A 21,260-nucleotide genomic window follows, 5' to 3' on the forward strand; every position below is an offset into this window, starting at 1 on the left:
ATATCTAAAGCATACTAAGAAATCAATATGATAGTCATGATGACTGTTACTTCTCTTTTTGTACATTGAGTAAGAATCAAGAATTAAAGTCAGTTTTGTGGAGAAGACATCAACAAGCTAGAAGAATAGGAGGTTTTTTCTTTTTTCTCCTCCCACTGATGCACCAAATAAACATCAACACAGGGATCAATTCCCTCTGATAGAAATCCAGATATGAATTGAGAGACTCTTACTCACTAAACCACTGAGAATATAGCTGAGACAGAACAGACCACAATAACCCCTACATGGAGCAAATTGCCTTGCAATCAGGAGAGAATCCACAACTTCCAAGTTTTCCCTGAGATGGGAAAATTTTGATTCTTAAATCACCTAGTTCTGGGAGCAGATTGAGTTCAGCCTTCAGGAGTCCCCTCAGACAACAGAGAACAAAAAGGTGGTTTTAAATGGGGATAAGAGTAGCTCCAACAGCTACTTCCCCCAGTTTGGCACAGAACAGACTACTCTTTCAGAGAGAACCTGAGAGCTGGGTGTTTTTGTCTGATGTTCTAACTTTCCCAGATGCTGCTTATGGGTTAGGCCATGAATTGACCCACTTACAGGAGCTGACAGAGGAGGCAACTGGTAGTTGCCTTAAGGATGCTGAACAGGTTTGTGTGTACTTCCTATCACTTGTCGCTCAGGTTTACACCAGAGATAGACCTTATCCTCCAACTCACCTGCCTGTCTCTAAAAGCAGTTAGGAGCTATCATTTACTACGTCCTTGGGGGTGACAAACAACAAAGTAATGAGTTGAGTCTGCAGTCTGAATTGGAATGAAGACATTTTCACAGACCCACTCCCTGATTTAGAGCAAGTGGGAGGTAAACTCCAGATTTCACCTTTTCCCCAAGGATTGAAGTAGTTGAAACACACATCTAACACCCAGCTTTTCCATCTACATCTTAAAGGAATGGCTTCTATTTCCTCCGTCTCATGGCACAGATGGATCTGAGCACACCCTAGTTTCCTGGAGGCCACTAAGAACAAAGATAGTAGGTTTGGCAAGGACAAATAATTAAAAGGCACCTAGAATTTCTGGCAAGATTTATTTTGTTTATTTATTTTTTGAGATGGAGTCTTGCTTTGCCACCCAGGCTGGAGTGCAGTGGAGCAATCTCAACTCACTGCAACCTCTGCCTCCCAGGTTCAAGTAATTCTCCTGCCTCAGTCTCCCAAGTAGCTGGGATTACAGACATGCACCACCACACCTGGCTAATTTTTATATTTTTAGTATAGACAGGGTTTCACTGTATTGGCCAGGTTGGTCTCAAACTCCTGACCTCAGGTGATCTGCCTGCTTCGGCCTCCCAAAGTGCTAGGATTACAACCATGAGCCACTGAACCTGGCTGGTTTATTATTTCCATAAGGCCAGTCTGTTAAGACTGGGAGAGAAGAGGAGACTGTCTTACCTAAGGTATGGAAATCAACACAGAGAGTCCAGAAAAGTGAAGAAACAAAGGAATACATTTCAAACAAAATAACAAAAGAAATCTCCAGAAATCAATTCTAATGAAATGGAGATTTACCTGAGAGAGAGACTATAAAATAACAATCATGAAGATATTGATGAGAGCACAGCAAAGTGTGAACAAAGTAAGGATTTTACTTGTGAGATAGAAATATATATAAATATAGTTGGGTTTTTTTGTTTTTGTTTGTTTGTTTGTTTTTCTGATGGAGTCTTGCTCTGTTGCCCAGGCTGGAGTACAGTGGCACCATCTCGAGAGGCTCACTGCAAACTCCACCTCCCGCATTCATGACATTCTCCTGCCTCAGCCTCCCAAGTCGCTGGGACTACAGGTGACCCAGACCATGCCCAGCTAATTTTTTGTATTTTTAGTAGAGAAGAGGTTTCACCATGTTAGCCAGGATGCTCTTGATCCCCTGACCTCGTGATCTGCCTGCCTCGGCCTCCCAAAGTGCTGGGATTACAAGCGTGAGCCACTGTGCCTGGCCAAGATAGAAAATATTTTTTAAGTGAAAATTGAAAATTATAAAGCTGAAGAACACAATAACTGAAATGAAAAATTCAATAGAGTGGTTCAATAAGAGTTTAGATCAAGGGAAAGAAAGGATTAATAAACTTGAAGACAAATTATTGAAATTCATCTAGTCAGAGGAACAAACAAACAATGAAAAGCAGTAAGGATAGCTTAAGGGACATATGGGACGGCCATCAGGCTGTCTAATTTACACATTTTATGGGAGTTCAAGAAAGAAAAAGGGTCAGAAAGTGTATTAAAAGATATAATGGCTGGAAAATTTTCAAACACGGAGAAATATATAGAAATACATATAGAGTGAGCCTAAAGGATACCATATATTTGGTGTCCTTTAATTTCTCACATTAGAAATCCAAAAAGATCCAAACCAAGGCACATTACTACAATACTGTTAACATGTCCATACTACCCAATGTGATATACAGATTTAATACAATTTCTATCAAAATTCCAACGATATTTTCACAGAAATATAAAAAAACTAAAATTTATATGTAATAGCAAAATGTCTTTAATTGACAATAAATCATAAGAAAGAAAGACAAAGTTGGAGGCATCACACTTCCTGAGTTGAATTTGTATTACATTGCTATTGCAATCATAGAAGTGTAATAAAGGCACAAAACCAGACACAAAGATCAAGGGAACCCAATAGAGATATCAGAGAAAATAAATCCAAGCATATGAAGCCAATTACGTTTTAACAGGGGAACCAAGAATATATGATTGGGAAAACGTGTTTTTTTGTTTTTTTTTTTCAATAAAGGGAACTGAGAAAACTGTATATCTATATGCAAAAGAATGAAATTGGGTCCGAAATTGGGCCCTTAGCCTACAGGATTGTAAAACAACCAAATAGATTAAAGATCTAAACACAACATGCAAAATCATAAATCTCTTAGAAGAAAAACTTTTTGGAATTGACCTCGACAATTACATATATATATATATATATCACACTAAAGCCTCAAGCAACAACAACAACAAATAAGCAGTTAGGACTGTATCACACTAAATTGCTTCTGTACAGTGAAAGAAACAATCAACACAACATAAAGGCAGGCTACACGTTGAGAGAAAATATTTGCAAAGCGTATATCTGATAAGGGATTAAGATTCAAAATATATAAGGAACTCACAAATCTCAATATAAGCAAATAAATTAATAACCCAAATAAAAATGAGGAAATGTTCTAAATAGACCTTATTTCAAAGAAGATGTAAAACTGTCCAACAAGTAAGTGAAAAGGTGCTCAACATCACTAATTACCACAGGAATGTAAATCAAAATCACAATGAAATATTCTCTCACAACTGCTAAAAGAACCACTATCAAAAAGATGACAAGTAATAAGTGTTGGTGAGAGTGTGAAGAAAATAGAACCCTTTAATGATGTTGATGGGAATGTAAAATGTTATAGTCATTAGAGAAAATGGTATTTTTCCTCAAAAATTAAAAATAGAACTACTGTATGTTCCAACAATCCGTCCTCTGGGTAAGTACCTAATGAAATAACCACTGGTAAAGATACCTGCATTCTCACATTCATTGCAGCATTATTCACAACAGCCAAGAAATGAAAACAACCTAAGTATCTATAGATGAATGAATGGAATAAGAAATTGTGTTGAAATATATATATATATAATACATATATAAAATATATGTATATATAATATATAAACATATGTGTATATATATTACATACAATTGAATATTTTTCAGCCAACAAATAAAAGGAAATCTTGCCACGTGTGACAAGCTGAATAAACCTGGACGACATTATACTAAGTGAAATAAGCCAGACACAGAAAGTAAAATAGCTGTGATTTCACTTATAATATGCAATCTAAAAATGTTGAAAACATAGAAACTGAGATTAGAATGGTATTTACCAAGGGTAGGGGGTGAGGACATTGAGGATGGAGGTGAAAATGAGGAAATGTAGATAATAGTTTACAAAGTTGCAATTATGTAGAATAAATAAATCTAGAGATCAAATGCACTGCATGATGATTTTTGTTCATAATAGTATATGTTTTATTGGAAATCTGCTGAGAATAGGTTTCAAGTGCTCCTATCACAGAGACAAAAAAAGGTCAGTATGTAAGGAGATGGACAGGATTATTTATTTGACTCTAGTAGTCATTTCACTATATACATGCATTTTAAAACATCATGTTATACGTCTTTTATATATAATTTTTAAAAAGTCAATTTTGTCTATCTCTAAAAGCAAGGTTTTCTCTTTCACATTTTATTGCCACCAAGTTATAAAATAGCAATATAGTAAAAAGTTTTACCATTTTCATTGCTTTCTAAATATTTAATTTCTAGGCTAAATGATGTGCATAATTTGACATTACACTGTGATGAATCCTCTTAAGGTATGTTCCATTTTTTAATTAGTGGCATACTTTAGAGGTGATTATTTTATCCTGAATAACTATAACAAACACTTCAATCTCACTAAACATTGCTATGTTTTAGCACAGTTTAATTTTCAGTTATACTAATGCACAAATTTAAATGAGCAAATATAATTTTAATGAAACTAGTGCCGGCTAGATTCTTAAAGATAAAAGAATTTGGCAATTAATTATATTGAAAAAATTTTTCCTGATATCACCCAGCTTTTGTGTATCTGATCCTCTAAAATCTGTAACTGTTATAACTAAATGAGAATCCACACTAGTTAGTGACTATTTGGGATAATTTGCATTCATTTTAATATATTAACACTTCAAAACTAACATTTAATTTTCAGAAAGAAGCCTTATAATGTGAATGTAACATTATTGCAGCAGGCTGAATTAATTAGCTCTTGCGATATTTCCCTAGAGCTTTTTCTTTTACACCTTTCTGAAGAAAGTTATGCTTTTTTGATTTTCAGTTCCATAGGGATGAAAATAACTCCTAAACACTTCCTTCTCATTTTTTCAATGAACAAATTATCAATAGATGTTGAATTATGAGTTTAATAAATTATGAAAATGATGTGCACTCAGAGACTGTTTAAAGACTTTTTAGAATTCGCTTTTTTATTTTTCAAAAAAGAAGGCCATAGAAAGTTTTCTAAATATTAAAAAAATTAAAAATACTGAAAACTTTATTATTCAATTTTTAAGTCTTAAATTTTTCATTATTTGCGATCAATGCTTGTCATCACTGGCGATCAGAGAAATGCAAATCAAAACCACACTGAGATACTATCTCACACCAGTTAGAATGGCAATCATTAAAAAGTCAGGAAACAACAGGTGCTGGAGAGGATGTGGAGAAATAGGAACACTTTTACACTGTTGGTGGGATTGTAAACTAGTTCAGGCATTGTGGAAAACAGTATAGCGATTCCTCAAGGATCTAAAACTAGAACTACCATATGACCCAGCCATTGCATTACTTGGTATATACCCAAAGGATTATAAATCATGCTGCTATAAAGACATATGCACACGTATGTTTATTGCGGCACTATTCACAATAGCAAAGACTTGGAATCAACCCAAATGTCCATCAATGGCAGATTGGATTAAGAAAATGTGGCACATATACACCATGGAATACTACACAGCCATAAAAAAGTATGAGTTTGTGTCCTTTGTAGGGACATGGGTGCAGCTGGAAACCATCATTCTCAGCAAACTGTCACAAGAACAGAAAACCAAACACCACATGTTCTCACTCATAGGTGGGAATTGAACAAAGAGATCACTTGGACATGGGAAGGGGAACATCACACACTGGGGACTATTATGGGGAGGGGGAAAGGGGGAGGGATGGCATTGGGAGTTTTAACTGATGTAAATGATGAGTTGATGGGTGCTGATGAATTGATGGGTGCAGCACGCCAACATGGCACATGTATACATATGTAACCTGCACATTGTGCACATGTACCCTAGAACTTAAAGTATAATAATAAAAAAAAAGAAAGTATCTTCTTGATAAAAAGAGAAAGTACTTTTTGCTGTCTTCTAAGATCGATTATTAAATAAAATTGTATATTTTATTTAAGATGCGGTAAAACAGTTGGCTTTATTACATCAAGCCTTCAATGCCTTTTAACCCAAAACATTCAGACCACAAGTGTAATACACTTTTTGTCTTTTGCAGCAGAATTGAGCAATTATGCACATATAATCTCGACCAGAACTGGTGAAAGCTGTCACTACTGTCACTAGCTTCCTTATTTGAAAAATGTCCTCTGACATCTCTGGGCCTGAATGTCCTTCCTTGCAAAATAGGCATAATAGTAGCGCTTGCCTCATTAGAATACTGTAAGCAATAAATGTTTAAAATGTGTAAGTCTTTTACAACAGTGTATAAAGTGTAAACACTTGAAAAAAATTAGCTATCATTATTTGGGGGAGGAGTACACTTTGTATAATGGCTGACATTCAGATATTAAGTGATGTGATATCTATAGAATGTAGACTGTATTTTGATTAGTTTGTGCTCAAATCAAATGTAATTTTTAAATTTTCTAAATTATACTTTAAGTTCTGGGATACATGTGCAGAACATGCAGGTCTGTTACAGAGAGTTTTACTGTAATATTTATATCTTAAATAGTTTTACCTATACTGAAATAGTCTCTCAATTATTCCTCTGAATGTGCACTCATTAAAAGCAGAGATTGGATCTTTTCCATTGTTACATTCCAGTGCTTACACACTACATAACATGTAGCAAATATTCAATTCATATTTTATAATAAATAATTATACGGGTACATGTTTCTCAATTTTTAACCAAAAAAGATAGGGATCTATTTTGTGGTTGGCCATTAAATATAGTAAAACAATTGTAATTAAAATAATTAACTACAGAACATTTTAATTTTTTTTTCATTGCACACAGATCACATAAAATTCTAAAATCTAATGTGATACAGGAACAAAGAGCTAATTAGTAAAACATTTCCATAAAAACCTGATTCTGCTTTTTTAACTATACTAACCTGATAAGGGGAAATTTTGTTGTATAGATCAAATTCATTATTGCTATTCTTCCAAAGTTATCTCTATTATCTTAAGATCATCTCAACAGAAAGGGTTGAAACTAAATAGAGATTAATCTACAGGACAATAATTTTCAAATCTGTTACAATTATTTATAGTAATCATAGTTTTTATAGCATGAAATCAGTTAATGTTAATATAGTAAAATTTATCTTAAACAATTATATGGTTTTCAGAGTCTCAAATACCTATCCAATTAGGGTTAACATTTGTTCTTTTGTGAATAAATATGCTAAAAATTGCACTTTCAGTCAAACAAACATTGTGATGTTCTATTCTGATTATTAGTTCAAGCTAAAGATTAATTTAAATAATTGCATGATTTGATCAAAAGGACATTTCAAAAATATCCCTCATTAAATGTATTAATATGATAAATTCATTTGATTAGTATAGGGATGTATTTAATATTATATTTGTAAATTAAATATAATCACAGCATGACTCATCTTTTGTGTGCTAGTTAAATTTGCTAGTAACTAGCAGATAAAATTGGAAAAAAAAAATCTTAAAAATGTATTTATTCCTCAATGTTGTTGATATTAGACTTCTAATACGCGGCATACATTCATTAACTCTTCATTATATTTTTATGACTATACTCATTGTTTAGTGGAAAAAAATTCTTCAGGCAAAACATTTGCCAACCAAGGAAATTAATCTTTATAAAAATAATCAATATTCATAAATTATGTTTTAATTAAAAACTCAACCATAAGCTAACACAAATGTTTTAAGTCATTCTAATGTAAAAATAAAATGTAGGAAATGTTCCCAATAAGGGAGAATTGGTTAAAAATAAAAATAAGACCAAAACTACACACATAAAAGTAAAAACACTTAATAAATGGTCATACGTTAGAGGGATGCTTTGCTGTGACCCACCCGTCACCTATATTGGTGAAAAATATACTTCTGTAGCTATAATTAGATCAATGTGTTCCTTTTGTAATCTATTCTCTAGAAAACCAACGGACTTGTCTTTCCAAAACAAAAATCCAAAGAATATCACTGCCCTGCTCACAGTCTCTGGATAGCTCATCATTGTGAGTAATATAACATCTTAGAATTCTCTGCTCCAGAGCGGTAAGAATATCTTCATTCTCTTGATATTCGGCAGTCCTTTCATGATTGTTCTGTGTTTTGGCTACCTCTCCTGTCTATTCATGTTCTCTGATCGGGACCAAAACTTCACTGCCTTTCCCTCAACCAGAAGAGCTACATGAAAAGCCTAAGAGGCTTGTCTATCAAACTACGGTGTCATCTCTACGCTCAATTTGTGCCCTGCATATTTTATACCATATTTTACTTGTCTGTTTATGTGTCTGTCTTAATGGATCATGAATCCCTCAAGATCAGGGCAAAACCCTTATTCATATTTAAATCGGCCAACTTTAGCACAGTCCTGAACACATACAAATTATATTTTCCCCATTTTATATTTGTACAAAATTGGGACAATTCTAAGTTTTTCTGAGGTTCTCCTTTAGGTAAAATATGATCCTAACTTTATTTTCTGTCACAAAATGATTTGGGGTTATTACTTTTTTAAAAAATTAAACTTCATATGCAAAATAACCACTTTCCTTTCTGGAAACATGTAATAACTATTGAATAAACATTAGTTACTATTATTTTACTTAACTTTCATTAAGTATTAATAATAAGAATTATACCAATGTCAGAGAATAAGGAATTATAAGAATATGATACAAATTAAAAAAACTATAGCATATCTTTCTTTTTTTGAGACCGAGTCTTTCTCTGTTGCCAGGCTAGAGTGCAGTTGTGTGATCTGGGCTCACTACAACATCCACCTCCTGGGTTCAAGCAATTCCACTGTCTCAGCCTCCCGAGTAGCTGGGACTACAGGTGTGCACCACCACGCCCAGTTAATTTTTTTGTGTTTTAGTAGAGACAGGGTTTCACCATGTTGTCCAGGCTGGTCTCGATCTCCTGACCTCATGATCCACCCACCTCGGCCTCCCAAAGTGCTTGGATTACAGGCGTGAGTTACCACGCCTGGCCTAGCATATCTTTATCTAAGATGAAAAATACAAATCCAGACTGAGTCAATTTTGTGTTAATTAAAATGGAGAACAGAGGAAACATTCTAGTAGTTTTAAGGACAGACTTTCCATATGTAACACATGCTCCTATTCAGAGCTTTATGCTTACTATCTCTTCTGAGGAACATGTTGTCCTCAGATATCTGTGTGGCTTATTGCCACACTTTATTCAGTTTTGGGTATACATACACACCACCACACATATACACATCAAAATCTAAAAATTACAAAATAAAGAATAAGAAATATTCAAACATATGATACATATCCGTATGATAATATGATGACTAAGAGCATTCCAAAATTGATGAAAGGTATATTTCTTTTTACAAAAAGCTCAGAAAATTAGGATAAACATTAAGAAATCTACACCAAAACACATAGAAATTAAGTAATAAAAAAACTTAAAATCGTACAGAAAGAAAAATTAATAATTATCTTTAAAGATTAACTATACAACAGCAGCTCTCTAAACCAAGTAAATAGAATCAATTTGATATTTTTCTGGCATATTTAATGTGTTGAAATTAATAACAAAACATTCCAGTCTAGAATTCTATACCCAATGCAAATATTCTGTAGAAGTAAACATAGAAATGAATTGAGGGATATAGAATTTGAAAAAAAAAAAAAAATTGTGTCTAGTAGGGTGACATTAAAAAATAAAAGTATTTTTTTTTTTACTTTATAAACAAAAATATGAAGATGTATAAGGGAATAACAAGCACTGAAAATAGTATGCATGCATTTATAAATACACATACATAAATTTGTGCATTTTAAAGCATATATTTAATTAAAAGCATTGCAGTAAAATACAAATAGCAGGAAAGATAGGCACAGAGTTCTTAAAATTATAAGTCTCCAACCATCCTGTATAAATGATGCAACACAATTGAACATCAAATTGAGGCTTAGCCCAGGAGGGTTCTTGACTTTACCCAGGAAAGAATTCAAGGGTGAGTAAGTGGTTTTAGGCAACAGTCTTTTATTGGACAGTACTTCCTCTTTTGGATCAGGCCTAACTCATAGGCAATATACCCAAAATTGACAATTCATGGGCTCTTGCTAATTGTGTGTATACTCCCTTATATCTACTTTCAATTACTTGCAAAATCAGGGCTGGGCCAATGAAAATTGAGGGGTGGGTTATTTAGAACTTTCTAGGAAAAGAGTGACAATTTATCCTGTCTGGACCAGATCGAGATATTGTTTTGGTCAGCAAGGTTGTGACCAAAAAGTGAGTCCTGTCAGTCTCCTATGTCACAAATACTATTTTTTATTATCCTGTTGTTAGGTGACAGATGTGCTTTTTTCTAATCTGCCGTGTAACCATTAAAAATGGTAAAATATTTTACCACTAGTATGTTAATGGAATACAAATTAGAATACCAATTTTTTTTCTTAATTGAAAAGTAAGTAAAAACAAAGACAGATATGTAAAAATAGACTGGACAATCATAAAATAAATATTGAAAGAATAAATACAAACACAAATATGCCAGTAACTAATTTAAATATCAATGCACTGAATAATATAATTAAAAATCTAAGATTGTCAGAATTACTTTTAAAAACCCTCAATATTGCTTATGAGACACTTTAAATATAGAACACAGAAGGATTTACTCTAAAATGATAAAAAAAAGATTTTAAAATATTACCAAAAATTCGACATAGGGAGTGTTTTAATATCAGACAAATTGTACTTTAAAGCAAGAAGCATTTCCAGAGGTAAATAGGAATATTTTATAATTAAAAGTGGATCAATTTGATAGGCAGATATGACAATCCTAATTGGACCTAGCATGGCTTCAAAATATATAAACAAAAATTGATAGCACAAAGAGAAGAAATAGAAAGTTGCTATCATTTTGTGGGTTTTCATAAAAGATTTTAATATAAAAGGTACAGGAAAAATATCTACTGACATGGATATCATGGACAAGAAAGTTAATAAACATCACCTAATTGACATAGACAGTACATTGCACCAAACAATGAAAGCTTACATGTTAAAATGTAATGTAAGTATGGAAATGTAATTGAATAAGCAAGAGAGCCTCAAAAAAATTCAAAATACTTAAATCATTTGGAATAGTTCTATGACCACAATGGAAATAATACAGGAAAAGGTAACTTAAAAAGCCTTATTCCTAAAGCAACTAGAGTACTTCCATATAACTCACTTATGAAGGAAGAAATCAAAATTGTAGAGGTGTTTGAAACTGAAAACTAATGACTGAACAGCACACCAAAATTTGGTTAATGTGACCAAATCAGTGCATTAACAAGAAATACATAGTCTTGAATTCATATACTAAAAAAAGGTAAAAATATGTTATTGAATTTCAGTCTTATTAAGTTAAAAATTACTGTAAGAAACAAACAAGAAATGTAAAATAGAAAAAAATTATTAAATAAGAGAGCAAAGTCAATGGAATGAGAAAAACATCCTAAAATTTAAAAAAAAAAAAAAAAAAAAAAAAAAAAACAGACTTAGCTTTGTGAAGAAATTAATGGAACACCCTAACAATAATTATAACAGAAAAAAAGGGGAAAGGCAAGTTGTCTACATTAGATAATGGAAAAGGAACATTGCAACAGAATTAAAAGTCTGTAAAGAACACTAAAAAGATGGTATAAATAAACTTACATAAATACTTTGAACAATGTACCAGAATTCAAATTCAAGATTTGTCAACGTTTAAAAAATGAAAACTACACAGTGATTAACTTTGATACTTGAGATACATTAGGGCATAGATTAAATACCATCAATAATAATTAATAGAATAATTCATTTTGGCCCTAGCTATATAATATAGAAAAGAAACATATGGATTAAAATATTTGGAGGATCACACACACAGATGACAGTATAAAGTTAATATAGTTCAATGATTTAGGGACAGCCAAAGCACACTGGCGACATTACAAACTCGTTTTTTGAAAAACTGGCTCATGAACTACAGAAAACCCCAAAAGCCTGATAGTTAAAGAGGTAGATAAAGAGCAATGCAAGGCATGGGAATGGCATGCTTCAAAGTGTAAGAAAATGCACGTTATTAACATGTATCTTGGTAAAATTGATGAATGTCCACCAGCTTATATGTATTTCCTATGAAATAACTCATGCTTATGTCACTTCTCAGAACTCCTTTTCCTGAACAATGTCATACATCCAAGAAACATAAATGAGTTCTCCAACTGAAAAACACCACATATCACACCAGGAGGTAAGGATGGAGGTATAAGCAGGGTCCAAATCACTGAAGACTTAGCATATAAGAATTTTATTTAGGATAAGGTTCTGCTGACATAACCTAAACATGAGTCTAACATTATTCTATTTGTAATTTAGAAGCAGCAATAAGGGATTAGTAAGAGTGACATATTAGAAGAGGAAAATCCTGGAAGCAAAACCATTTGTGGGGTTCTTGCTTAATTTTATGAGCATCATGTTGAGAACTTGGTAAAATTAAGAACACAGTGATGAAGATGGGCAGTTCCTCGGTTCCACTGCTGTTTAGAAAATATAATGGATAGACCCAATGATTATATATGTTAATAAGAAGATTTAAGAATAAAATATAGTCTAGGTTTGTCCTTTGGAAACCCACAAAACTATCACAAGATCTTAATTGTCTGCAAGATATTTTTCTACATGGGATGAGAGCACAGACATATGTTTTTATTTTGCTCTTTGAAAAGAATTTCAGAATTCACACTCAAATACTAATGAGGCTCTAAGTGTTCCTGAAATAAAGCAAACAGCAAAAGATGTGCACTGCATATGACTACTCATTAATAAATATCTTTGTCGAATATTCTTTCTAAATACTGCTAGAACTTGATGTTAACTCAGTAAAATGGAGACTTTATGATCCAGAATTTACACCTAATTAGTGTTTAATCTTTTTTTCAGTCCTGTGATTTAATTATAAATGTTTAGTCCAGTGAAATAAATATTTTTTTTGTCATTGTTGTTCAGTTAAAATCAACAAGCTTCTTGATAGATACAGATTACCAATACAAGCTTATTATTTTATAATTACTCTAAAGTTAGTTCAGCAAACAGAAGCCACTAGGTCTTGACTAAGTGCAATGACAAAAGGTTTTCTAAAACTTATTTTTGATAATCTGTTCACTGGAAATCAAGGTTTATTAAGGTTACATAAATGTGTTTTTCATTTCTCTTGAGAAATATAAGCTTATTGAATAAAGTATTATAGTATTAATACATACACTTAATAAAATTTAAAGCATTTTAACTAAATCTGTCTCTAGCTATCCAAAGCCTTTTTGTATTTGAGAGCACTTGTCAAAATTAAATCTTTAAAATGCTAAATTCTTCTAGTCTACTGCCATACCACCCTGAACACACCCAATCTCATCTGATCTAGTGTTTAATTTATATTTATTATTTTAATTCAGATTAAAATGTCATGAGAGTCAGAATATTGATGCTGATCTATTAACATTTTTATATGATTTCTTCTCAACAATATAGCAGGTATCAAATCATGTGAAATTGTCAAATATTAACATATATTTTACATATTTATCTACAAAAAACATTCTCTTGTGGAAGTTAAAAATTAAAGATACTCAGATTAAAATTGGTATAACTGACTATTCAATTGAAAGTTTAATTCAAATAATGGAAATCTTTAAAAGAAAATTGAATCAAATGAAACATAGTATTTAGACAAGATATTGAATTTTTTCAATTAAGCTAGAATATAGTCATGTCAGAAATAATAGTAACAAATAGACAATAAGCAAAATATTTACTAACTGGATAACACACAACTAAGAGCCTGTGCACATATTTTTACACAGGAGCACACAACACGTACACATCATATGTAGCTTATGAACACTGATTCATACAGCCTTTTCCCAACTTTATAGCCTAAGCTTCTATGAGCCCACGCTACTTGTTCATAAATTTGTTTTGATGTTTAAAGTAGCAGTTTAATTGAGTGGATTTATTGTAAACTGGGGATATTCTCCAAGCATCATAGACAATGCAGGATGGTTGCTTAATTTGATTCACTGATAATTCTAGTGTTCATTATCTACCAGTTTCCTCAGAGCAGGGGGCATCTTCAAACTACATAAAATAAACAATTATAAAAGGAAAGTCAGGATATATGGAATTGAGCAGGTCTGGCTTACCAATTCATTTGACATCCTCTCTTCATTTACCTATAAAAATAAAAATGACATTTCTTAGTACAGAAAACACATCTGAAAAATTAATTCTTTTCAGTTTAGTTGTGTGTCAGCTAATGAAAAAAATAATAGAAAATTAATTGTTTAGATGGTACATTTATTGAGCATATGAGATTAATGGAGTATGAGACCTCCCTGAGAGATTCATAGAAACTACAGCCTAAATCACAATTTGGAGCCAGGTATTTGGTTTGTATGTATAAGATGCACGACACATTTTTATATATAAAAATTTGAATGCCAGTGCTGTAGTATTAACACTTCTGCCAAGTTTTGGTGATTAAATTAGAAAGTACTTCTTTGGACAACTAGAACAATAAACTTAATTGATAATGCTTAATTAAAGTTTATTTTTTAATATCAAGAAGTCTATAGGTGGCTACTTACAGTGTTTTAGTAACTCAACAATATCTTTGCAAATGACTTCAGTTTGTATTACTTGTGTTTGTAAAACGTATGTTAAAATTTCAAGCCTCATAACATTTAAGTTGGGAGTGAAATGTGTTTGGTTGTGCCACTATATCAGTTTCTTTGACTGGTACGGCAAAAGTTATGCAAGATAACCCTCGTCTTTCTAGAAGACTTCCTTTTACATGTCATTGGTTAAAAATAGGTTGCAGATTTTATAGTTACTTTCAGCAGCAAGTAACAAAAAGAAAAAATATCAGAATCTTAATTGGCATAGGTCAATCATGATGTGATCACTATTATGAACCTGGTGTTGGCCAAACATATCCACTTTCCTTCAGCAAAAAAATTAGGAAAACAGGGCTAACATTTTTGTTCAGCAGTGATCTATTGCAGAATAAAATTCAATGCTAGAAAATATATATCCTAAACATTTATATAATAAACAGCATATTTTTAATAAGATACATTTGTTGATGGTTTTTAGTTGGGCATATAAAGGAAAAAAGTCTGAATAAAATGTAATAGGTTTCCACTGTTTCTCATAATGTAAGAATGCATAGTCATTTTTAATTTTACACAATAAACAATAGAAAATTCACTTTTAGAAAATTTTACTACAGACTAATAGAGTGAAATTTTGATTATAAGGACTTTGTAAGTGACTTTTCAAATCAACTACAGAGAAGTTATTTCTGTTGACTTTTTCATCGAAATTTTCTTCATGATTCTAGAAATAGATATCATTAGGAAAGGTTTAGGAGTAGCATGCCTTAGTTAATATCACTCTACTTTATGCCATTTTCCACTATTTACTTAAATGAATTGACTGTATAGATAAATTAACACAGACAGGAATTGGAAATGAAAATAGCCTATTTTTAAATATATAACCATAGGGAATAATCGCAGTTAAGAAACCAAGCTATAATGCTTAAACTAATTCTCCAATCATATAAAGCAAGTTGAATGAAATAATTAATTGTGAGTCAATCTCTGGTATATATGTGGTAGAATATCACATAAAAGGTTCATTATTCATTAGGCACAGATGCATTAATACAGATACACCAAGACCGTAGAACTAGAGATAATCACTTGGCAAACAGGTTAAGAAATAGTCAACTGAGGCTAACTCAGTTCTATGCATGCCAGTTTACAACAAGCATTCTTAGCTATGAACTGCCCTTAACTGATTTTCTGTTGGGTTTACTTTTCTTTTTTTCTTTACATTTTGGCACTTCAGGTCATCCTTCTCATCTAGAGTTATTCTGGTTCACTGAACCACAATGAAGAAGTATTTCCACCACCCAATGCCATTTTGATTCTTTTTATAACTAGTTTAATCTTCCAGATTGTTGTTAAGCTATTTTATTTGCAGGGCATATGGATCTTTCATATTTTATTTCAAACCTGGAAATCTTCTTTCCTTTTTCTTCTATTCTAATTAATTTTTCTCTTTCTCTTACTCTATCTCTACTTATATTTTGTCTTTTTCCATTAAAAATAATTAAAGCTTGGGCATATGTTGCTACAAGAACTGGCTCCAGGGCCCTTATGCTGGCTGCCCTCACAGCTCCCAGCCTGGTGACAGGATCTACCCTGATCTGAGAATGACCACCTCTCAATATGAGTGGCTGAAATTGGTGTTAGTGCCCATGAGTCAGTGTAAAATGACTGTGATCCCCACAGTGGCCACTTTGTGGCCTTCAAGTTCCTAATGAGAACTCATATTAGAGTTCTCATTAGAAACCACTCCTGTAATATGATCACTTCTACTCTCATTAGAGTTCTCATTAGACATCACTCCCATAATACGATCACCTCCTACCAGGTCCCTCCTTCAACACATGGGGATTACAGTTTGACATGAGATTTGGGTGGGGACACAGAGCCAAATCATATAATCAGCTGAGACCATCAACTGATGCACAAGTTTCAAAGAGACCTAGATTTTCTTCATTTCCATTGCATCGTTCACTGGTATCTGAAGTCAGAGAACATTCCAGTGACAAGTGGTAGCACAGTCAAGCTGGCTGATTTAGTCTGGCCAGAATCTATAGCTACTAGATGGTGTTTATACCTGTGGTTGTTACACTGTTGTACTGTGCTCATGAGGTTCTTCTGCAATCTACACAGGCAACATCTGTGGACTTGTGAAGTGTTGGATGTGTCTTCGCAGAGATGTTTCCTCAAAAGCCTCTCTTCTGTGGAAACTCTAAAGCTGAAAAGTTGGGCAAAATCTTTGACCTGATTGGGCTGCCTCTATAGGATGACTGGACCTAAGATGTGTCTCTACCGCATGTAGACTTTCTCCACAGAGGGCCTCATCCAGTAGAGTTGGTGGTGCCTGAGATGGAGCACAACTGCTGCTGGAAATGTTATTTTGTCCTACATAAGCAAATCTCTGCCTTCCCAGCTCTGGAGCACTTTTATTTACATAAGACTCAGAGTGTGCAATGGAGTGGCTGCCATAGAAGGAATAGAAGCTTCCATTTCCCTTATTCTGGACACCTGAGTAGTGAGAACCCTACTGAGAAGGCAATCACTGCCTTCATATCTGAGGCTCTGAAGACACCTCCTGAAACTTTTTACAGATAATATTTTGCTGCCTTAATAACATTATCCTTCTACCCTTCCATTTGAGGCTTTTCCTTCTCCTCCCACCCTGTTTCCTTATACTAGAGGGTATGTCCCCTCTTATCTCCTTCTATACCTTGATATTGGGGTCTTTTCTTACACAGGAAAAATAAAACAAAACAAAGAAAAAAAACATTTTAACAATTTTTATTTCTGATAGTAGGTTTGAAATACTAGTGGTCCTTGCAAAAACTGCATTTTGGTTCTGGTATAATTTGTGAATCCCTGGTGTTTGAATTTGCAAATTATCTGTTTATAGTTCCTATGATTATGGTATTGCGCTTTGCATACGAACATAGAAAGCAGAAGTCAACCCACAGAACTTGAGGATTAAATGAAAGTTTTTTTAAATGATATTCATAAGTGATTGTGTTAAAATTATCTTCTAGGGGAAAAGTGAATTATAACATTCATTTTCCAGTTATTTCTTGTTACTCTCAAGCATGACAGTGTAAAATTGTTCAAATAGGATTGATTTTATATGTGATCTAGTTTCATTCCATTGGAGACATGCTGAATTTAAAATATTAGGTAGTAAAGACAGTAAAGTATTGAATTTATCTAGCTTGCTAATACGGAAGCAGAGCTCTCTACTGGATAGATGTAGAGAAAAGATGAGATTCATCTACCCAAGAAACACCAATACAAAAGCTGCAGTGGTTCAATTATGAGAAAAAAAGGTGAATTTCTTTCTTAGTCTACATTCACATTAAATCAGCTAAAAATACTTGAACATTTAAATAAATGTAATTTGATTATTGAGTTTAAGTGTGACTTTTCTGGGATATTTAATAGATTTTTCTTTTCTAATGCAAGTGATTAGACTCCCATCTCTTCATAAAGAGAACCACAAAATCTTAAGAGCTGAAAGACATAGGTGAGGTCATCTAAAATGATTGTTTGTTTTTCAAAAGGAGTCATTAACATTTATAATATTAATTGACTTTCACACAGTCTCATGCCTAAATGGTGGCTAAGCTGCAGAAATAACCTAGGTACGGTTATTTCTAGAATTTGAAATTTTATTTTCAAAGTTTAAAATTAAAATAATATATTTAAGGCCGGGCGCGGTGGCTCATGCCTCTAATCCCAGCACTTTGGGTGGCCGAGATGGGTGGATCACGAGGTCAGGAGATCGAGACCATCCTGGCTAACTCGGTGAAACCCCGTCTCTACTAAAAAATACAAAAAAAAATAAAATTAGCCGGGCGTGATGGCGGGCTCCTGTAGTCCCAGCTACTCGGGAGGCTGAAGCAGGAGAATGGTGTGAACCCGGGAGGCGGAGCTTACCACCCAGTGAGCCGAGATCCCTTCCCTACCTCAGCCTGGGCAACAGAAGGCAGAGACTCCATCTCAAAAAAAAAAAAAAGAAGAAAAGAAAAAAAATATATATATGTATTATGAAATAACTGTGAGATGACTTATTGTATATTGAGTTACATATCATAGGGCATGATAATAGTTCAATTATCACTATAACTTACAACATTAATCTCATATTGAATGAAAAGTTTTAATGTAAGTATTAAAGATAACATATTTGGTGTTTATTTGTAGAAAGAATTATAACTGAAGAATACCAAATGGGCTAATTGTTACAAAGCAGAAATTGTGAGTTTAATATAGTAACTTAACAAAAATCCTGCAAAAAGTAATAGGGCCTAACTTAAGCAGTGGGGAAGAAAAAGAAGTATATTGATAAAAATATTTTAAGAAATTAGAATTGTAACATTTAGGAATGCTTAAATATTATGGATAAACAGAAAGTTATAGATGATTCTCAACAAGTGAATCAGAATGCAGGATGAAGGAGGATAATTTTTGAAGACACCAAAATGATGAGTTTAAACCTATTGATTTTCAGGTACTTGTGGCATATCCCTTTAATCAGTTATTTATGATTTTTAATGTTTAGATAATACAGCAGACATATGATCTGGGTTTTATATACAAACTTTGATGTTATCATGATGTCAGCAGCAGCCCATCTGGAGTGGCTGCTACCATGATGCAGGCTGCAGCTGGGGAGGCATGGCTTGGGATGTACACTCCACAGAGAAGGCAGAAACCGAGAACAGGTAGAAGCCCTGCCCTCTTCCAAGTTGTAAAGGCAGGAGCCCCATCCTCTCGGGCATAGTTGCAGCCACCCAGCCACAGCTGCAGACCCTGGCATCTCTGCACTCTTGAGGGGCTGGGAACACCTTAACCCCCACAGGCTTGGAAGTACCTCCTGCCACTGCCTGGCTTCTCCCTGTTCCCAGGGCCAGTTCCAATTTTAGAGCAAAGTTGTGGCTGACCCGGGATGCTGTCATGACCTGACCAGGTGTGCACATGCTTAGAGCAGCACTGACACCTCAGTCTCCTGCTGCCTCAGTCTCCTCTGGACTTTGGGCACTGGCAAGCATGGGAGCGAGGCCAAGGGGGCTCTAAGGGCAGGTCTGTGCATACCTGCAGGCACCTCTCAGCAGAAACAGCCTGGGTGCAGTGGGCACTGTGGATGGCAGGGAAATGATGTCAGAAGGTAGAAAGGCTCCTGGGTAGAAAGGGGCAGGTCTCCAGTGAAACCCCACCTTCAGGCCAGGGGTGGCCTGAGAGGCCTGGGGCCTGGGCTGCCAGCTCCATGGACCGGAGTGAGAAAATATGGTGCTTTTTCTATGTGTCCATGATCCAATCAGCATGCTCTTCCTTCCCTCTGAAGCCCATAACAGCCCCAGACTCAGCCAGACTTGGGCAGACAATGGTATGACCTGCCTGTGGATAGGAGCTACCCACTGTTGGTCATTGGTCTCTTCTCTGCTGAGAGCTGGACACTTGACAAAATGACTTGCATGCAGACAGGAGCTACGCACTGCAGTTCTCCTCTGTCCCGTTTTGTTGTTGAATAAAGCACCTCTTCATCTTGTGGGTCTCCTCTGCCCTGTTCTGTCACTCAATATAGCACCTAATTCTTCCTAGACATGGGACAAGAACTTGGAACCTGTTGAATGATGGGACTGAAAGAGCTGTAACACAAAGAAGTCTTAAACAATCCCCTTGCTCGCCATGTTGTGGCAACAAGAAGGAGAGGAGAGAGAAAGATAGAAGAGCTATGGTCCTTCAGGGAGCCCAGACCTGGAAACTCCCTGAGCCAGGGTTGTAACACCCTCTCTGGGGCTCTGCAGTTCCTGGTTCTTCCAAGCTTCCCGATACTTCCACTAGCAGTACACCTAGTCCAACTGAAGTCTCACAGGGAGCCGGCACCCATACTGGCACTTGGAGTTGCCCAGGCCAGTGCCTGGAACTGCCTGCCCTGCCACATCCAGTGTGCCTGGTTGTGTGCAGTGGCCAGAACCCCCACTTGCTTGCTTGCTCATGCAACCCTCATCACTCCTCACCTGGCTTGCCCTTGGCAGGCATGCAATCCAGTCTGGTAGCATGTGCAGAGCACAGCCTGCCGGGCAAAGTTGGCAGAATGAGCCCAGTGGGCCCAAGCAGAACTCAGGAAAAGATGCCACCAGCCAGTGAGGTTTCTGGCTGGAAAAGTGACACACCAAGGATCCTGTGACAATCACTCTTTCACAAGAGTGAGTGCATAGAGAGGTTTTGTTTGTGAAGAAAACACAAGGAATCCTAGGAAATACCAAATAGATGGAGCCTGAGAAAACAGAAAAGGAGGCTGAGATTAAAAAGAAACAAAGATACAGAAGAAAATTCAGAAAGCCAAGATGGTACAAATGTTTTAAGTGGTGATATGTTTCCCCATTATCAATAGGCAGGAAAAGATGAAGAAGAATAATAGAATATGAGTGACCTGGTGGATGGCTCACGCCTGTAATCCCAACATTTTGGGA

General features: G+C 34.7%; 1 pseudogene; it reads left to right on the forward strand.

Annotated features, from left to right (window-relative positions):
- Positions 1-13,654: 13,654 nt before the first annotated feature.
- LOC110742580 lies at positions 13,655-18,519 on the forward strand (annotated as a pseudogene).
- The last annotated feature ends 2,741 nt before the right edge of the window (positions 18,520-21,260 follow it).

Source organism: Papio anubis, chromosome 1, assembly GCF_008728515.1.
Source record: "Papio anubis isolate 15944 chromosome 1, Panubis1.0, whole genome shotgun sequence".
Classification (NCBI taxonomy): Eukaryota; Metazoa; Chordata; class Mammalia; order Primates; family Cercopithecidae; genus Papio; species Papio anubis.